Below are 17,084 nucleotides of genomic sequence, written 5' to 3' on the forward strand. Positions count from 1 at the left end.
ACAATAGACATCATCTTCAGCTTTGGCACAGTACATAGTGCGTCAGTCTTGCAAGCTGAAGGTCCTGAGTTTGATCCTTGGTAAGGAGGGTGTGATATAGTGGGAAAGGCTTCTGGAGACAAAAGAGCTACTTGACTTTGGATGGGATCTGTCTCTCACCTGAAGTGGATGTCTATTGTCTGGTGAAGTGGGACCTTCCCTCAGGGGGAAGCCTCTCCTGTGACAAGGTCAAAACCTGGGGTTTATGCCCTTAAACCAAGTAAACTGGGGATCTCTACTCTGTATTTCCATGTTGACACCTGATTACCATAAATATCCTAACATTAGCCTCCAATACAATTGGCATCCCGGAAAAGGTCTTATCCCTTCCAAAACAGTGAAAAGAAACAGAAGATATGACTTCAGATATTCTGTGGACTGGTTGTGCTATCAGCCATTGCATGTTACTGGATATATACTATAATGTATAGTGCAGTGACTACTGTTCTTATAGATACTATAGGCCTGATATAAAATTCAACTGCTTTCATAATGGCTATACCTTTTACAACCGATACTCTGTTATGGCAAGTCCTTACCCAACTATATGTGTTTACCATGGTTGCTATACAAACTTTCTCCTAACTTAAGAACATTGTCAAGTTTATGACACCAAGAAAGGCAGCTTAAATCCTGGTGGTAGACACAAATCTGGAACAGTTTGTTAAGAAAATGTGTGAGGAGTTTCTACAAAAGCAAGGATTAGATTAGACTAAGGATGGAAGTGGGCAAAAAGATACAGGACTTATGGAAAAAGATATTAAGGAGAAGGATAAGAAAGTCAAAGGGAAAAACAAGAAAGGAACTCAGGAAAATAGCAAGGAAGGCAACAATGATGCTGAGAAAATACTACCACTCAGGGACATTGCTAAAATTTCTGACTCGGCTAGAGTGGTTCATTCAAAGATTCACAAAGAGTTTTACACCCAGGAACTTGATTCTATCAAATGCAGATTTCCAAAATTTCTCTGAGAGCCTTAGTGAGCACTTAAGGAGTTGAAGAGAGCACTTAAAATATTTTAACCTGATTTTCAGGATTCAGAATTCCTCCTCTCTGAATTATTTAGCACCCACGAGCATAGGCAGTTTATTGAGAATACTAGGAATGATAGTTCTCTGACCAGCTGGCCCACTGAAGAGCAGAGAGAGGATTTTGATTTTGCAAACCCTGCTAGGATGGCTTACTTGAGTAAATGCAGAGAATATCTTTTGTAAGTCATAAAATCTTTCTGCTCTAAACTAAATGGATGGGGGCAAATTTGATAAATTAAATCAAGAGAAAGATGAGCATCCTGCCACTTTTATTGATCTCTTAGCCAAGACAGTTGAGTCTATAATGGGGATAGAGCAAGATTCAGAGGAGTCTAGCACATGTGAGGAGGCAGTTCCTTAGGGGGTGCAACTCACATTTGAAAATGTTTTTAGAAATTATTTACCCAAGTATGATAATATTACCCTTTCTGAACTTAGAGATTCACTGACATACTTATGGGAAAGTCACAAAGAGCAACAGTCAGAAATGAAGGAATTAAAGCAAAAATTGCAAAACACAGAAGAGTCATTGAAGCAGAAAGAGATAGAACAAATTAAAAGTTTACAGACAATAAAGATATACTCTAGACCCTCATACTAACAGAGCAAGGGACAGAGAGAATCTAGGAAGTTTTTCCTTTGTCACAAGGTTGGATACTTGATTAAGGACTGTTATCTGAAGAAGAAATATGAGTCAAATAATAAAGGCACACAGGAAAAGTCATATTACAGTTCAAAGACAAATTCATGCTGTCAGCATCACCAGCTAAGAAATGAGTCAGAAGCATCAGATCTAGAGGCCATGAGACAAGCCATAAAATCAGGGGCCAAACCAAAATATTCAGAAATTTTAACTAAGGGAAAGGAAAGTTTATGAAGCCAGGAATTGAAGATACTTAGTAATGAACAAGGGGTTGGCAGAAAAGAATTGCATGATTTGACAAGCAATGTGGGACTGGCAGGAGTGAAACAAAAACATATAAAGGGAAAAGAAAATACATGGGTGGAACATAAAAGTGAATTTATTGGGTTTGTGATAAGTAATGGTGATAAATCAAATCAAATAGTGAGTGAAAAGCAGAAACAAGTACATGAGTAAAGTAAATTTACAAGTAGAGATTAAAAATATAATTGCAGAGATACAAGCTGATATTGGAGACTCAGACAGAAGGGGCATAGTAACTAGTCAGGAAAAAAGTAAACAACAAATAAAAACATATTTTGAAAACTTTTTAAAGTGCAAAGTGTACACAGGGATTGAATTGGTAAGAAAGAGATTTCATGAAAACTTACATAAGCATGATCATAAGCTGTTAGACAAAATAGTTAAACAAAATTTCAATTCCCTGCTAGATAATAGCCAAATGAAATCACAGACTAAGATTACTTTATCAGATACAGTTACAGGAGCTATAAACAGTGCATGTAAACTCACAAAGATAAAACCCCATTTGAACCTATTAAAATGTCAAAAAGCTATGTGGTACAGACTTCCTTAGAAAAAATATCTAGCTTGAACCCAGAAACTGAAATTTTTCATCCTACATTAAATAATTTGGAAATTTCAAATCTAAAAGAAAATGGACCTGAAAATACAGTTGATATTGATAATCATATTCAATGTATTGGAAGCGAAACAGCAGTTGAATTTTAAAATACTACAGATAGAATGAAGGGCATGACAACTGCCTTGATGGACAAGTGTTCAAAAGACTCCCATAAAGCCAACATTCTAAATGGAGGGGGGAGGTCTGGCCAAGTCAAACTATATGAACTTACAAATAGCTATGGTTTTAATTCATATTCCAGTGAAGGAGAAAATAAGATACAATAAAATATAAATAAAGATCAATTGGGAAATAATTTGAACCAAGAAGATTTAACTGGTTCAACCATACAAATGTCAGAAGATAACAATGCAGTGCAAAATGAATCATTAGCAATTAATTTAATAGCTACAAAAAAACCCTGAGCCATATGTATGGGGCACAGTGGGGAAAAATGAATACACACATCCCAATGATACAGGGGAAATGTATCTATACTAGAGTCATTCCCAGAAGACAACATCATGGAGGGAAAGGTTTCTACTTTAAAATATTCAAATGAAGTTGCATAAGAACTAAAACCTAAGATAACAGAGATGGTAGCACCTATGGGCTCTAGTAACAAGAGAGCATATATGCAAGAAGCAGTGAAACCCCTGGTATCAAATTTTGAATCACAGAACTTAGATCTAGAGTTTGTTAATGAAAAACAATTAGGAATACCATTAGGAAATATAGAAACCAATGAAATAGTCAAACCAAGATATGATACCTGAGTTAATAACATCTGATACAAATTTTCAAGGCACTGAATAAAATCCAATGAAAAATATAAGGATGATAGCATTCAGTGACTGAGAATCAGACTCAGATCAACATGATTCAATACCTAATGTGGTAATAATAAGGGATTTATGAATTTTTCAAGCTCTTTGATGAAGTTCCCCAAGGCTGGGATGTGTGGGACACAAATGGGCAAAGTGAATACTTGAATTCATAACAAACAAACTCTTATAAATATAGTGATGATGATGATATCCTTTGGGACAGGGAAGACTCTTTATCAATGGAGGAAATGTTTGATTTGCTTGGAATTGATAGTTATGAAGAATTTGCACAGAAATTAGACCTTGATAAAAACATTGAGTATGAAGAAGTATCTAGCATGTTTTTTAATTACCTTACCTACACAGACAGTGACTATGAAGAAATAGGAGTATATTAAAGAACAGACTGGAGAAGAGATAGATATACAATGACACATATGTTTTATCTAATCTTCAACATCATAATACAAGAAACCATCTGTGGAGGAAGGTGGAGACTAGGATTATTTAGAGTTCCATAGGGTAATATACAATACAAAAACCTTGTGTGAACAAAGACTAGTTCTAGGTATAAGATCTAACCTATGAATCAAGAAGAAAACTGATATCAAATCAGAAGATCTCAAAAGCTATTATAGATAAAATTTAACTTCAAAACTATGCAATATCCAAAGACACTAGCAATTGAAGAAAGGAAACATCTAAGATGCTATTGTAGCAATTAACCACATGAGATGTTATCAAGGGTTTCTAATACCAAATTACAGATGAGAACTGGAACAGGTTACCCATATCTCTCAACCTCTACCTAAAAACAAATCTCTTCCAGGGGAAAGAAGAGAGGGAGGGTTGTAAAGATTAAAATTTAGGGGAGATGGGGAGACTGAGGCAGGTAGAAATTAGTTTCTCTCTGCAAGGAGTATTATATTTTTTAGAGGTTTATTAAAGGTTAAAGATTAAAAATATACAAGTAAGAAACATGTGCCTAGGCCAGAGGCCTAGACAAAATAACCTCACATCACACAAGAGACGCTCCTGCTGCAAAACGGCAGTCCAAAAGCCCCTCCAAAGCCTTTTCATCAGTTTAAATCCCTTCTCGATCTCGGCCCAGGTGAGATTACAAGGCATTCTGGGGAAGTGGAGCAAAGGCTCATGGGGATTGTAGTCCTGTATTCGAGTCTATTTTTTACAGGTACACTATGAAGATGTTACCTCATAGTTTTAGACATCTCACAAGAAACACCTACAGAATAAAGATAGATAGGTCCTTTAGACGTGATTATAGTTACTCCCACATTGATAAAAGTATCAGGGAAAGATCCATGGTATCATGCTTCACATGTAAAACTACATTATGCCCATGATATCGACAGCTCTACAGAAGAACAAGAAATAACCTAAAGAAAATGCATAATAAGATATCCAAAGTATTATCAATAGCCCCAATAATAATTAACATTTGTCCCTATAAACAGAAAGCTATACATGAAAAGTGAATAAGAAAAAAAAATGAAAGCACTGCACATAACAACACAAATGAGAGACACGAGAGTACATGTTATAACAGACTTAAGCACTGCAAAAGTAATGATAAATAGCTCTATAAACAAAGATCATAGCTCTGATAAGAAAAAGTCTCTGCTCACAATTATAAGTACAACAATGAGAATGAAACAAAGCTACTTGACTAAGAAGACACATCTCTGCAAAACAGATTATATTGTGTACAATTTTACCTACAAGAACATACTTACACTGGTAAGATAATTTTTAGTGTGGCCAAAACCTTTAGAGTTTGGCATTTACACTTTTTTACATTTCACAGTTTTGGCGACCATGAAGTGACTTTCATTGTTCAATCAGGAGTTTGCAACTTTATCTTCCCCTAAGGCACTGTATGAGCAGGGTGGAGTAATTTTAAAAGTTCTCAATACATTCCTGACCAAGTACCTCCATTGTTAAAAATGGGGAATAGCTTAATCAAATCTTCTGAAGCAGAGTCTGAGTAGTTTTAAGATTCACATAATCCATAGTGGAGAGAAAATTTATAAATGTAAACAGTGTTGAAAGGCTTTCATAGAGAGAAGATCTCTGGCGAAACATCAGAGAATCCCACTGGAGTGAAACCTTATGAATGTAAACACTGTGGAAAAGATTTCACAGACAGAGGATCTCTCACTAAACAATAGAGAATCCACACTGTAAAGAGACCTTATGAATGTAAACACTATAGAAAGGCTTTCACACACAGGAGTCATCTTGCTGCACATCAGCTAATACACACTGGAGAGAAATCTTGTGAATGTAAACACTGTAGAAAGGCTTCCACACAGAGGAATTGTGTTGCAAAGCATCAGAGTATCCACTCTGGAGAGAAACCTTATGAATGTAAACAGTATGGAAAGGCTTTTCCCCATAGCAACTCTCTTGCTACACATTAGCTAATCCACAGTGGAGAGAAACCTTATTCTATTGGATAAAATTATGCAATATTCTATGCTACATATTTATCAGTATAAGTAATATTCAATTGGAAACTTCCTGTAAAAATTAGTGAAAGTTAGTTATCTTCTGAAGGAAGCTACTAATCTCTCCTTATGAAGAGTAGAGAAATCCCCCCCAGCAACATTTTATAAATACATAAATATCTGCCTTTTATTCACTCTTTTCTAATGTTGCCAAAACCTCCCCTTAAATTTTTTTTTTTAATTTATGGTTTAAGAGGTTAGATTGCCATTCGCATGGGAAGTCTTGAAAAATCCAACTACAATCTTAACTATTTGTCCTAATTGATTCAGTTCAAAAGACCTTGGTCATGTCTAAATTCTGGCTCAACTTAAAAATTTCAAACTTAATAAATGCTCCCATGAGTTCAACAATACTGGGAAACTTAAGGAAGATAGGACAAGATAAAGAAAATATAACATACACAGACATTCTATTATACAAAGTTAGTGAGTGAGTAGAAGGGGTGGATTGTGTTCGTTTTTTATGTATTTTGAGTTCATTTGTATATCCATTGACATTGCTGTTGAGTCAACCACTCAGAGCAGTGCCGCTGTCCTTTTCCTTTCCCTTATAAAGGCTGCATATTTTGCTGCAAGCATCTTATCCAGTCTCCTATGTACTCATTTGAGCAGAGATGCAGACGCTGAGACTCCACTTTGTAAAAATAGACTCGAATCCAGGACTCCAATCCCCAGAATCCTTTGCTCCACTTCCCCAGAATGCTTTGTAATCACACTGAATTCTCGCCTGGGCGAGAACACAAATGATTATTTTAAAGGAGATCTCTGCCTACTGAGGGGTCTTTTTGAACTTCCATTTTGGAGCAGAGGTGGCTCTTTTCATAATGTAGGTGAGGTTGTGTCTAGGCCTCTCTGTGGCCTAGACACGTGTTTTCTTATTCTGTATTTTCTTTAATACTTAATCTTTAATAAATCTCATAAAAATATAATACTCCTTGTGGAAAGAAACTAATTTCTACCTGCCTCAGTCTCCCCTAAATTTTAACTGTTACAGTTTTGGCTTACCACTTTGGGAAAACAAAATACTCTCAATCTTCTGATTCTTTTCTGATCTTAAGTTCAGCTTTTAATAGCTAGTGCCTAGAAATTTTTTTGATCCACTTTTCTGTGGCTGAGGTTTTTTACCCTTGCAAAGCTGTTGCTTGTACCAACCATTAGATAGTTCCCAGGCTCGCTCCGGACCTGTTGTGTTTGCCGCCCACCTGCTGCCGCCACCCACTTCAGACGGCCGCTTCTCCCTGCCCTCGTGTGTCCTTGTCTGCAGCCCCCGTTTCAGGCTCCAGACCTGTTTGCAGATTGCAGATCACCTGCCCACCCTGGCTGCCTGCTCTGGCTCCTGGCCCTGCTTGCCTGCGTTCCTGGCCTACCCCATGCTCTCTCTAGCACACCCGGTCCCTGTTTAATCCAGATTGCAATTACCTGGTGATCTGCCTGCCCAACAACCTCTAGCCTTGGAGCAGATTCACTCATCACTTGGGACTCATTTCAACCAGCTGGTAACAAACAAAAGGGGGCATTGGCCACATGGGCGGAGGGGAGAGACAAATGGGAAAGGAGAACATAATTTTCCCTTAGGCTAAGGGGTATTTACCATGTGGGTGGATCATAGGAGGAGAGAGAAAAGGGAGAGAAGAAAGAGACTTACGAAAAGGAACTTAAAAACATGGCTATTTTACAAGGATGTCTTTTAATTGCATTGATCCTTTTATTGACTTCACCTGTGTTCCTTTTAGCTAACTTTGGGTGGAAAACTCTGCTTTTCAGCAAACTGAGAGCCAGGCCTAAAGACATGCGGTCCTGGGTTAAAATCTGGCTTCAGATACTCCCCAGCTGTGGGGCCCTGGGTGAGTCCCTTAACCCCCATTGCCTAACCCTTACCACTCTGCCTTTGGACAATAGATATTTAAGTGGATAATTAATAATTAAAAAAAACACCTAAGGAACTTAAAGACTGGAGGTTCAAAGGCATTTCAGACTCCAATGGTTTATAAAAAAAAATCTGTATTTCTATTGCATTTCCTGATTGTTTTAAGATATTACTTTGTGATTTTAAATTCATATATTACTGGATTCAATATTATTCTGTTATACTGTTCATTTAATGTACTGAGTTAACTACTGTTAAATTCTGTTGTTTTTCCCCTATAACTATGCTGAACAAATATTATTGAATAAGCCCATATATGAAAAAACAGCTTTTTTTCTATTTTGACTTTGTAAATTGTCACATAGAGGATAGATGGACGTCAGAACTGGTTACAATTGTATAACAACCTTTGGAAAATTTAATGTGCTAAATATCTCAAATGACTTTAAGGGTTTTTTAAATATGATTTTTGGAATTTTTTTGACAATCTCTGGTTATTTTTGCCTGCCCCTACCTAACATGAGGTGTAAGGCCAATTCTAGCTGAAGTGAAATACATTTTATAACCCCAACCTTCCCGCATTTCTAAATATGTGAATGGAAGTTGGGGCAGTTAATCTCAGGGCATTTGTACCCCTAAAAAGCCTCCAAAAAAGGAGCATCTCTCATTTCTAACTCTTCAACTCATTTTTTTACTTCCACCAGAATGATATATAGATTTCTTGATTATGTTCTTAACCCAAGATGAGTTTTACCTTGTTTAAAAAATGTTTAAATACCAAGGTTGAAAGATTGCTATGGTTGTAAAAACTGTCACAAATATCCATCGGTTCATAGGTTTTTTAAAAATGCCACACAACAACTTATGTAAAATAGGATAATGTGTTTGTTTGCTATTGTAATTAATTGGGCTATTGAGAATTTTGGGGAATATTGATATCTACACATTTGTACTACTGTTCTTTAAAAATAAAAAAAAATGTTACCTTGCTCAATTCAGTGGAACATGGCCAGATATTAAGAGGAAATGGATCTCATTTTTGGTGAGAAAGCCTTGCATTCTATATTTTCTTAGCTGACATAGAGTGTCAATGATTATAAGCTATATTTTTTAATTTTAAAAGCTCCATATTTTTCTAGCATGTGCAATATACTATTTGGTTTTTCTTCATTTTTTTCCTCTCCTTTTTTATATTTGAAGCACATGTCACCAGCATTAAGATTTTCTTTAACTTTTTGAATTTTCAGTACTATAAGTTTAAGATACACATGCCAATGCATACCTCAAAAACCTTGTGACTATAAAAATGATACCACTAATTATTTAAAAAATTATAGGACTTTGCTTAATGATTCTTATTCCAGGACAAGATATACACAAGAGCCATCACAGAGCCAAAGAAAAGCCAATCCAGGATGGATTGATGCACTTCTAAGCCAATACAAAGGTCTTGAACCTAGTGTGAAGACTCAAGGTTATTGTGTTTAACATGTTACAACATAGGCTTTCCTTGTGTCCACACTCACTCTGAAAATACTCACAAATGAGTATCCCGGAAACCTTGGCTCCTATAATCTGGTCCCTTTTCTGCCTTTCATAGTGTGGTAACTTTCTGTAGTCCTGGCTACTGACTGGGTAAATGCATCATTGCTTTGATCATTTTAATTGGGCCCTGATTCAAGGACCTGTTATAGATTTATTTTTCTGTTTACTTGAAATTTTTACACATAAGACTTCGATAGTCTATATTTTCATCCAGAGTTTTTTTTTTAATTTGGATTTTTCTGATCTTTTTAATATCTCTTGCCAATTGATTCATATATCTCATACCTCAGCCATGAATCCCTATGTGATCCTGTATTTGTCAATCACCCTCTTAATGGGGGAATGTAAAAAATATCATTATTTAAATTGCAAAGTTTAAATTCTTTTTGAGAAGAATTTTAGGTAAAGAAAGATGATATCTCTCTGAATCCAGAACTGAACTGTTGGAGAAGACACAATGAAGAAGCCTCTAGACCACAAGCTGCACAAAATTGAACTTTGGGTGTGGTTGATTGAACATTTATTTGTATATATATTTTCATGCCAAAGGGAACTGCCCCCTAACTGGCTTTTTGGCAATGTGTCCAGCAATTATTGGTTTTGTTTTTTTTTTCTCTTATCCTCAAATTACTGTAATGTTTAAGTTGATTATGTATTCATGATCCTTTTTGGGGAAACTTCTCTCCCCGATAACGATCAAACGGAGCATTTTGAAAATAGACTCGAATCCATGACTCCAATCCCCAGAATGCTTTGTAATCACACTGAATTTTCTCCTGGGCGAGAACACAAATGATTATTTTAAAAGAGTTCTCTGCCTACTGAGGGGTCTTTTTGGACTTCCGTTTTGGAGCAGAGGTGGCTCTTTTCATAATGTAGGTGAGGTTGTGGCCTCTCTGTGACCTAGAAACGTGTTTTCTTATCCTGTATTTTCTTTAATCCTTAATCTTTAATAAATCTCATAAAAATATAATACTCCTTGTGGAAAGAAACTAATCTCTGCCTGCCTCAGTCTCCCCTAAATTTTAACTGTTACAACTCCAAACATTATGAATGTCAGCAATGTGGAAAGGCTTTGTGAATATTGGATTTAGCTAGCTCCTGATTGTAATAATGAAGATATTTAGCTCTTTCTTTATTGTGAAGATAAAATTGTAATCTCCTTATTGTAACAGTGAAGATCTTAGCTCTTCCTTTATAGTGAAGTTAGAATTGTAAGCTACAATCTATTTTTAGATTTTAACTACAAAAAGGTATTAATTAACTACAAAAGGTGAACTTAATAAAAGAGGATTTAAGTAACCCAAAAAGATAAAATCTAAATAAAGAAGATGATAACTAAAGAATGGGCAGTCCTGGAAAAAAGTGTCTGCTGTGATAGGTGGACATGAAAATTTAGAGGAGGTGACACAAGAGGAAAAGGTCTTTAAATTGAGGGAAAAAAGACTGGAGAGGAATTCAGATTCAGACATTTGGATGAGTTCGGAGACCATCAGTCACCCTGGGCTTGTGGTGAAGAATCAGTCACTTGGAGCTAAAGGGAAGACAGATATTAGGACAGTCACAGGCTTAGAGTGAAGGATGGAGGAGCAACTGGAAAACCAACATCCAGATTTCTTTTAGACTGTTACCATTGGTGAGTGAAAAGCTGACTTAGTGACCCCACCTTTCTGGAGGCGTGAAGCCTCCAGGAAAGGCCCAATTTCTTGAGGCTCTCTTCCCCTGCCTGAGACTTAGAAATTCCAAACCGGTATAAGAAGAAACCAGAGTTTTTGTCTTTTTCTCTCTCTCTCATTCCTTAATATCTTCCTTCTATTGCAAATATTGTAAATAAACTACCATAAATTCCATTTACTTTAGTAATTCATTTTGGGATTTAGCAATTACATCTCTGGTGACCACCTAATTAATATATTAACAGTCTCAACCACAATTTAAATTTAACAGCTTTCACAGAGATGGGCCATCTTGCTGGACATATTCTTTTTATCAAGAGTGGATTGGGGTTCCTGAATGTGGATTGCTTTTCAAGCTTCTCTTTTGCAGGGTTTTACCTTTGTAGTATCTTCCCTTCCTAGCCAGGATCTCAAGTGAGGGTGGATAATGTGATATTCTTTATATAGAGAACTTTAAAGCATTTTGCCCTGAAGCTACCTTTCCTGCCCCTGCTGCCTTGGTTGTATCCAGCTTTGTTTCTTCCCAGGCTCCACACTCTTCAGCCTCAGGTCCTAAGTCTTGCTGCCAAGGTCTTAGATTGCCCTCAGGGGTAAGACTGTGGTACCTTCAACCAGCTCCTGAGAATTCAGAGATTTCCTCAGTCTTCCCTCTGACTCTGGCTTGGCAGATGGTGTGGGGGAGATGTGATCAGCTTGCTCTCTGATAAGTGCAGATTTGCCCTCTCATAGTGTTAGAATCTCCAAACACTGCCTACCTTTAAGGCCGCATCCCATGGGAGAGCCCCTTTGCTCGTTTGGTTTTGATTTCTGTCCTTTCGACACCCTTTGTAATTGTAATGATTGGTGGCTCTGCACCCCCAATGCCTCCATCTCCTGTTAATATTATGGGTAAAATTTTTTATGTAAATCGAGAATTGTTATTCCACACATTATGATTATCATTATTGCTAATTTACTTGATGAAAATTTTGATGTAATAAGTGAATGTAATGGTGGGAATTTGTCTTTTGCATTATTAGACCAGGATAAAAGTCTCTCAGTCCTAGAATTTTTACCAAAAGAGGGCAACGACCATCTGTGCTTCAATAGTTGTTGCCAACGGTCCCGAGAGCCTCTCCTAAGGCTGTGAACCCATCAATACTATTCTTTCTGTCGCCCTCATTCCTGGAGGAGGCTGCAGAGGCCAGACCCCACCCCCACCCCCAGACCATGGGAGCCAGGGGGGTCCTCGGAGGGCTGGGGGCGGGGGAGTGAAGGAGGAGGAGGTCAACCCTGGCTTTTAAAGACGTCGTGGTCAAAAAGGGTTCTGAGCTGACTGAGCCCCGGAAGGTCCTATTGCTCACCTCCAGGGGGAGCACCAGAGTCCCTCGTCCCCCCAGCCTCCTCTCTGCCTTGTGCCCAGAACAAATGAAGGGGACCCTGAACATGTCCAAATAAACCCTCTTTAAGCACCACAATAAAACTCTGACTGGGGAAACCATCACTTAAATAGAGCTTCACTGAGAGAGAAATGGGGGCGGCTCAAGCCACCGACGCCAGACAAATGCCCTCCCGGAGAATCCTGCGGCCATCCAGCCTCCCAGAAGGGATTGCGGCAGTTTGACTGAACAGCTTTGCAAGGGGGGAGGAGACTCCGGGGCGGTTCTCAGAGCCGCCTTTGGGTGAGACCCGCTTCTCCAGTCCTGCTCCCCGCACTAGAGCCGCCCCCCAGCCTGGGAATCTCGGAACAGCCCCGGGGTGTTCTGGGCCGCGTCAGGGAGAGAATCAGGAGCTGCCGCCGGACCATTGCGGCCCCCTTCTGTGGGGCTGGACAGAGGGAGGAGGAGAGTCTCGGGTCTGGCTGTGACCGAGGTCTGGGATGGCCCTCAAAGGCCGTTTTCTCCAAACGAAGCGTTATTAGAGCCACTTTGGGGGTTGGGGGGGGCGGGGCAATTCCACTGCACGCTCAGAGAACACGTTCCAGCTCATGAACGTTCTCAGGAAACCATCAGTAAGTTGGAGGAAGAATGGAAGAGGAGATGGGACGGCCTGGTCTGCAGGGGCTGCTGTTAGCATCCCAGCCAAGGCTGGGGTCCAGGGGAGTCATCTAAGAGAAAAGGGGGTCAGGGTGGGTCCCCTTTCCCCTCCCATGGAGCCACCAAGGCCCCAGATCCCATCCTGCTCTGCTCCAGTCCCTGGAGGATGGGGGACCCTCCATGCCCTGAGGCCCCCCCAGGCCCAGGAAGTTGTGACCCCAAAGTTCCTCCCTGCCCCCCAATGCCCTCTGGAAGACAAAGTCTGGGTGGCCAGGACAGGCTCTGACAAGACACAGAGGGACAGGGAGGCCAGCATGGAGGCAGGGGAGGGGGGTTGGGGGAAGGGAGACATTTCTGGCTGGAGGAGAGGTAAGTTGGGGGCCCAGCCTGCAGGGGGGATGGGAGGCAGCAGGGCAGGAAATGCCTGGAAGCATCAGGAGGGATGTGGGAGAAAAGCTATGGGAAGAAGCTGAGTCCAGGGCAGCCAGATGGCCCCAAGGATAGAGCCTGCCTAGAGAGCAGAGGTTCTGGGTGCAAATGTGTCCTGGGACACTTGGGAGCCCTTCTGGGTCTTCTGGAGTCCAGACTCAGCCCTGACTGTGACACAGAAGGGGAGGCTTAAACAAGAAGGGGAACATGGGAGGGGAGAGCTAGGAGAAGGCAGGGCTTGTGCTGGGGAGGAACAGGGAGGTGGAGGCCAGGAAGCCCCTGCTGGGGGTGGCCCCCTGCCCTGGGAGGCCTGGCCTGGAATGGGGAGTAGAAAGGCCTGAGAGCAGGCCTGAGGGGGAAAAGCCTTCCTGCTGGGGGAGGGCAGGAGCCAGGCTTCTGGGGGCCAGGCTTGGGGGGGGGGGGTGTACCTGCAGGAAACAGGCTGGGGGGGGGGGCTGGCAGGCATAGGAAGATGCCCCAGAGGTCTCCTCTGAGCCTCCCTTTAGGGCTGCCTCCCAGCTCATCCTGGACAGGCCCAAAGCCTGGAAGAAGGTGAGTCTACAGTCCGGGGAAGGGGGGGTGACACCCCCAGCCCAGACCTGTGAATTCTCCCCTCCTGAACCCCAGAGATAGCAGAGTGAATTCAGAACATCAGCCCTGGTGCCTGAGGACAGCAGAGGAAGAATTGTCCAGGGAGAGAAGCCCTTCCAGGGCCTTTAGCCCCTCAGTGCCTGCTAGAGCTCAGGGCCTGGAGTCAGGGAGGTCTGAGATCTCCCCCTGCAGGACCCTGGACAAGTCACTTTATCCTGCTTGCCTTAGTTTACTCTCCTATCCATTGGGCTGCAGGAGGAGAGGGCAAAGCCGCCCAGCCTCTGCCCAGAAAGCCCTAAAGCGCTAGAAGAGGTAACCAGGCCTGAACAGATTGAGCCCAGCAGCTCTGCAGACAGACACGCAGACACCCCCAGACTATTCCCTTTCTATCAGGGCTCAGAACCTGGGCTCAGTGGCTGCTGCTGCCTTCTGTGGTCTCCCAAAGGGCAGGAGGAGGTTCCTGGGCCTCCCCCATGTCTCTAAAGGGCCTTTGGGTCTTGTGGGCTGGTGAAGTGCTAATGGAGTCCCTCCACGGCTGGTCCAGACGTCCAGGAGAACCTGGGGAATCTTCTGTATTTCCCCCCAGATCCTCTCTGGTCCAGCTTCCCCACAGCCCTGGACTCAGGCTCTTATTCTCTGGATTTCACAGTGGGGGAAACTGAGGCAAAGGCTGGGGAAGGGCCTTGGCCAGGCTTCCTCCTCTGGGCACTGTCAGAAGCCACATTTGAGCCCAGATCTTGGGGGTTCCAGGCCCAGGAGGGCAGCTCCTGAGTCACCTGATTCCTAGACCAGGTTAGAGGGTTGCCCTCTCCTTTGGGGATCCCCTGAGGTCACTCCAAAGTAGAAGGAGCAGCAGGACATTCCGAGAGATCCCTGGAGGGGAACCTTGAAGGGGGGGTCAGGGGGGCCTGGGCCTGGACTGTTAGCTGCTGCTCTCTGCCTCAGTTTCCTTCTCTGTCAGAACCAGGGATTCAAGAGGCAACTCCTCAGGCCCTGAGGAGCAGAGATCCATTGACTGATCAATCATTCAGTCAATGAATAGACACTTATTAGGCACCTGCTGTGTGCCAGGCAGTAGCCTGAGGCAGCTTCCAATCTAAAGAAGCAGCCCAGCTGGGCAGGAAGGGTATATGGAAGTGGGGGAGGAGGCTGCAGCCCCCCAGGTTGGGGAACAATTCGTTTATGACCCCTCCCCTACCAATCTTCTACACGGAGTAGCCTAGAGAGGAGGACTCCATTTCCCATAATGCCTGTGTCATGACATCATGCCCGTCTTGGGCCTCCCCCCCGTGAAGGACTCCATTTACCAGAGAGTCTGTTCCCTGACTTCTCCCTAGTCTCGGTTCCTCCCCAGCTTGGCAGCATCCGGGCATGCTGGGAACTCATCTGGCCGGTCTCAGCTCCTGGAAGACTTGCTGCTGTGCTTCTAGGATCTGTACTAGGTGAGAGGAGGAGGGGAAGGAGTCAGTGGTGCTGGCGGTGGGGTGGGGGGCCGGGGCTCCCTGCTCTGGCAACTGAGGCTTTCTTTCTGCTGCGTAACTCCCGGGGAAGAGGAAGATCCGGGCGCACCCTTTCCGGGTTACTGAGCCTGGGAGTGTGGCCGAAAGCATGTGCGCATGTGCAACAAGCCGGGACTGGCTGAGGTAGTGTGCGGGGCTGTAAAAGTGTGTGCTGGGGGGGAGGGGAGAGTCTATGAGTGTGTGTGTCCCACATCCTAGCGGAGAGCATAGATCCATTGATCCGTCAGTCATTCAATCAATGCCCATTAGGAGCATTCCGTGTGCCAATCTTTCGCCTGAGTAATTTTGAAGGCTAAAGAAGAATCTGGGCTAGATTGGAGGGGAAATCGGGGTGGGGAGGAGGAGGCTGCACCGCCCCCCCCCTCCCCCCGCCTCAGTCCTCCCCCACCGTGGCTCTAAACCCAGGGATCCAATTCGGACTCCATTTCCCAGAATTCCTAACTCAGGATTTCATGTAAGCCCTACCCTTCCCCCAGGCTTTCTCCATTTCCCAGAATGCTTAGTTTCTGATGTGACCGCAGTCTTGGCACCTGCCCCTGTGGCATCCCCAAAGCATTCTGGGAACCTCATGTAGGTAGTCTCAGCTCTTTGAAGGCTCCCAGTTGCAGTTTTTGGACCCCTTTTTTAGGTGAGGCTTAGAAAGAGTCAGTGCGCAGGCGCAGCCCTGCGTTGTCTACTGAGACTTTCTGCTCCCAACTCCTGGGCCGCAGGAAGACCCCAGTGGTGCAGTTTCAGATTGCTGAGCTGGGGGCGGGGGAAGGCGCATGTGCAAGCAGAGAGGAGGGGCAGGAGCCCGTCATTTCAGTGTAAATGCTTGGGGCGGGGAGGGGCAATCTTTGTGAGTTTGTCCCCTTGTCTGACTCACTTTAAAGGACCACAGAAAAAGGGACAAACCCGGAAGTTCCTGGCTTAGGCTGGGGCGGCTCTGTCTATACCAGGAGCCATGGCAGGGCTTTGCCCTCCCCCAGAGGAGAGAATGAGCCCCCAGTCCCATGGGAGAAGCAGGCAAAGTGAGCCTGTCAGGGGGCAGCGAGGGTAGGGGTTCCTGTGCCCACATGCCATGGAAAGAACCTGATCTTGGGCACAGAAGAAATGCCAACAGGCTCCCCCCCCCCAAACTGATGCCGGACTTTCCCTCTGCCCCCCCCATCTCCCACAATCCAGCAGTGCAGTTTATGAATGGAATGAAGCCAAAGATGGCGAAGAAGCTTCTTCCTGACCAGTCCAAGGCCCTTCCCAAGCCTGAGGCTCCCTGTTCTCCTCTGTTGGAGAGAGTCTCCCCGAGCCCATCAGAAGGGCCTGGGAGCTCCTCTGAGCCCTCCCCCTGTCCCCACAGGTATCCAAAGAGGAATTCTGCCCACCTTGGGGCTCCCACTCCCTGAAGGATCACAGTCTGACCCAAGCAGAGACCCCAGAGCCAGAGGGAATAACTCCCAGGACCCTGAAGCCACCATCCCAGGTGAGTGCA

General features: G+C 43.1%; 2 protein-coding genes across 2 annotated transcripts in view; one reads left to right on the forward strand and one right to left on the reverse strand.

Moving 5' to 3' along the window:
* The window catches only part of LOC130457891 (zinc finger protein 331-like), a 48,592-nt gene extending 33,059 nt beyond the window's left edge, over positions 1-15,533 (reverse strand). Inside the window, 1 exon segment of the mRNA XM_056820563.1 lies at positions 15,404-15,533. The gene's annotated coding sequence lies outside the window, so the exon portion shown is untranslated.
* Positions 12,768-17,084, forward strand: part of LOC100024027 (zinc finger protein 345-like) — a 32,502-nt gene continuing 28,185 nt past the window's right edge. Inside the window, exons 1-3 of the mRNA XM_056820556.1 lie at positions 12,768-13,051; positions 15,434-15,538; positions 16,953-17,075. The gene's annotated coding sequence lies outside the window, so the exon portion shown is untranslated. The remainder of the gene's footprint in view (positions 13,052-15,433; positions 15,539-16,952; positions 17,076-17,084) is intronic.

The sequence above is a fragment of the Monodelphis domestica genome, chromosome 3 (assembly GCF_027887165.1).
Source record: "Monodelphis domestica isolate mMonDom1 chromosome 3, mMonDom1.pri, whole genome shotgun sequence".
NCBI classification, from domain to species: Eukaryota; Metazoa; Chordata; class Mammalia; order Didelphimorphia; family Didelphidae; genus Monodelphis; species Monodelphis domestica.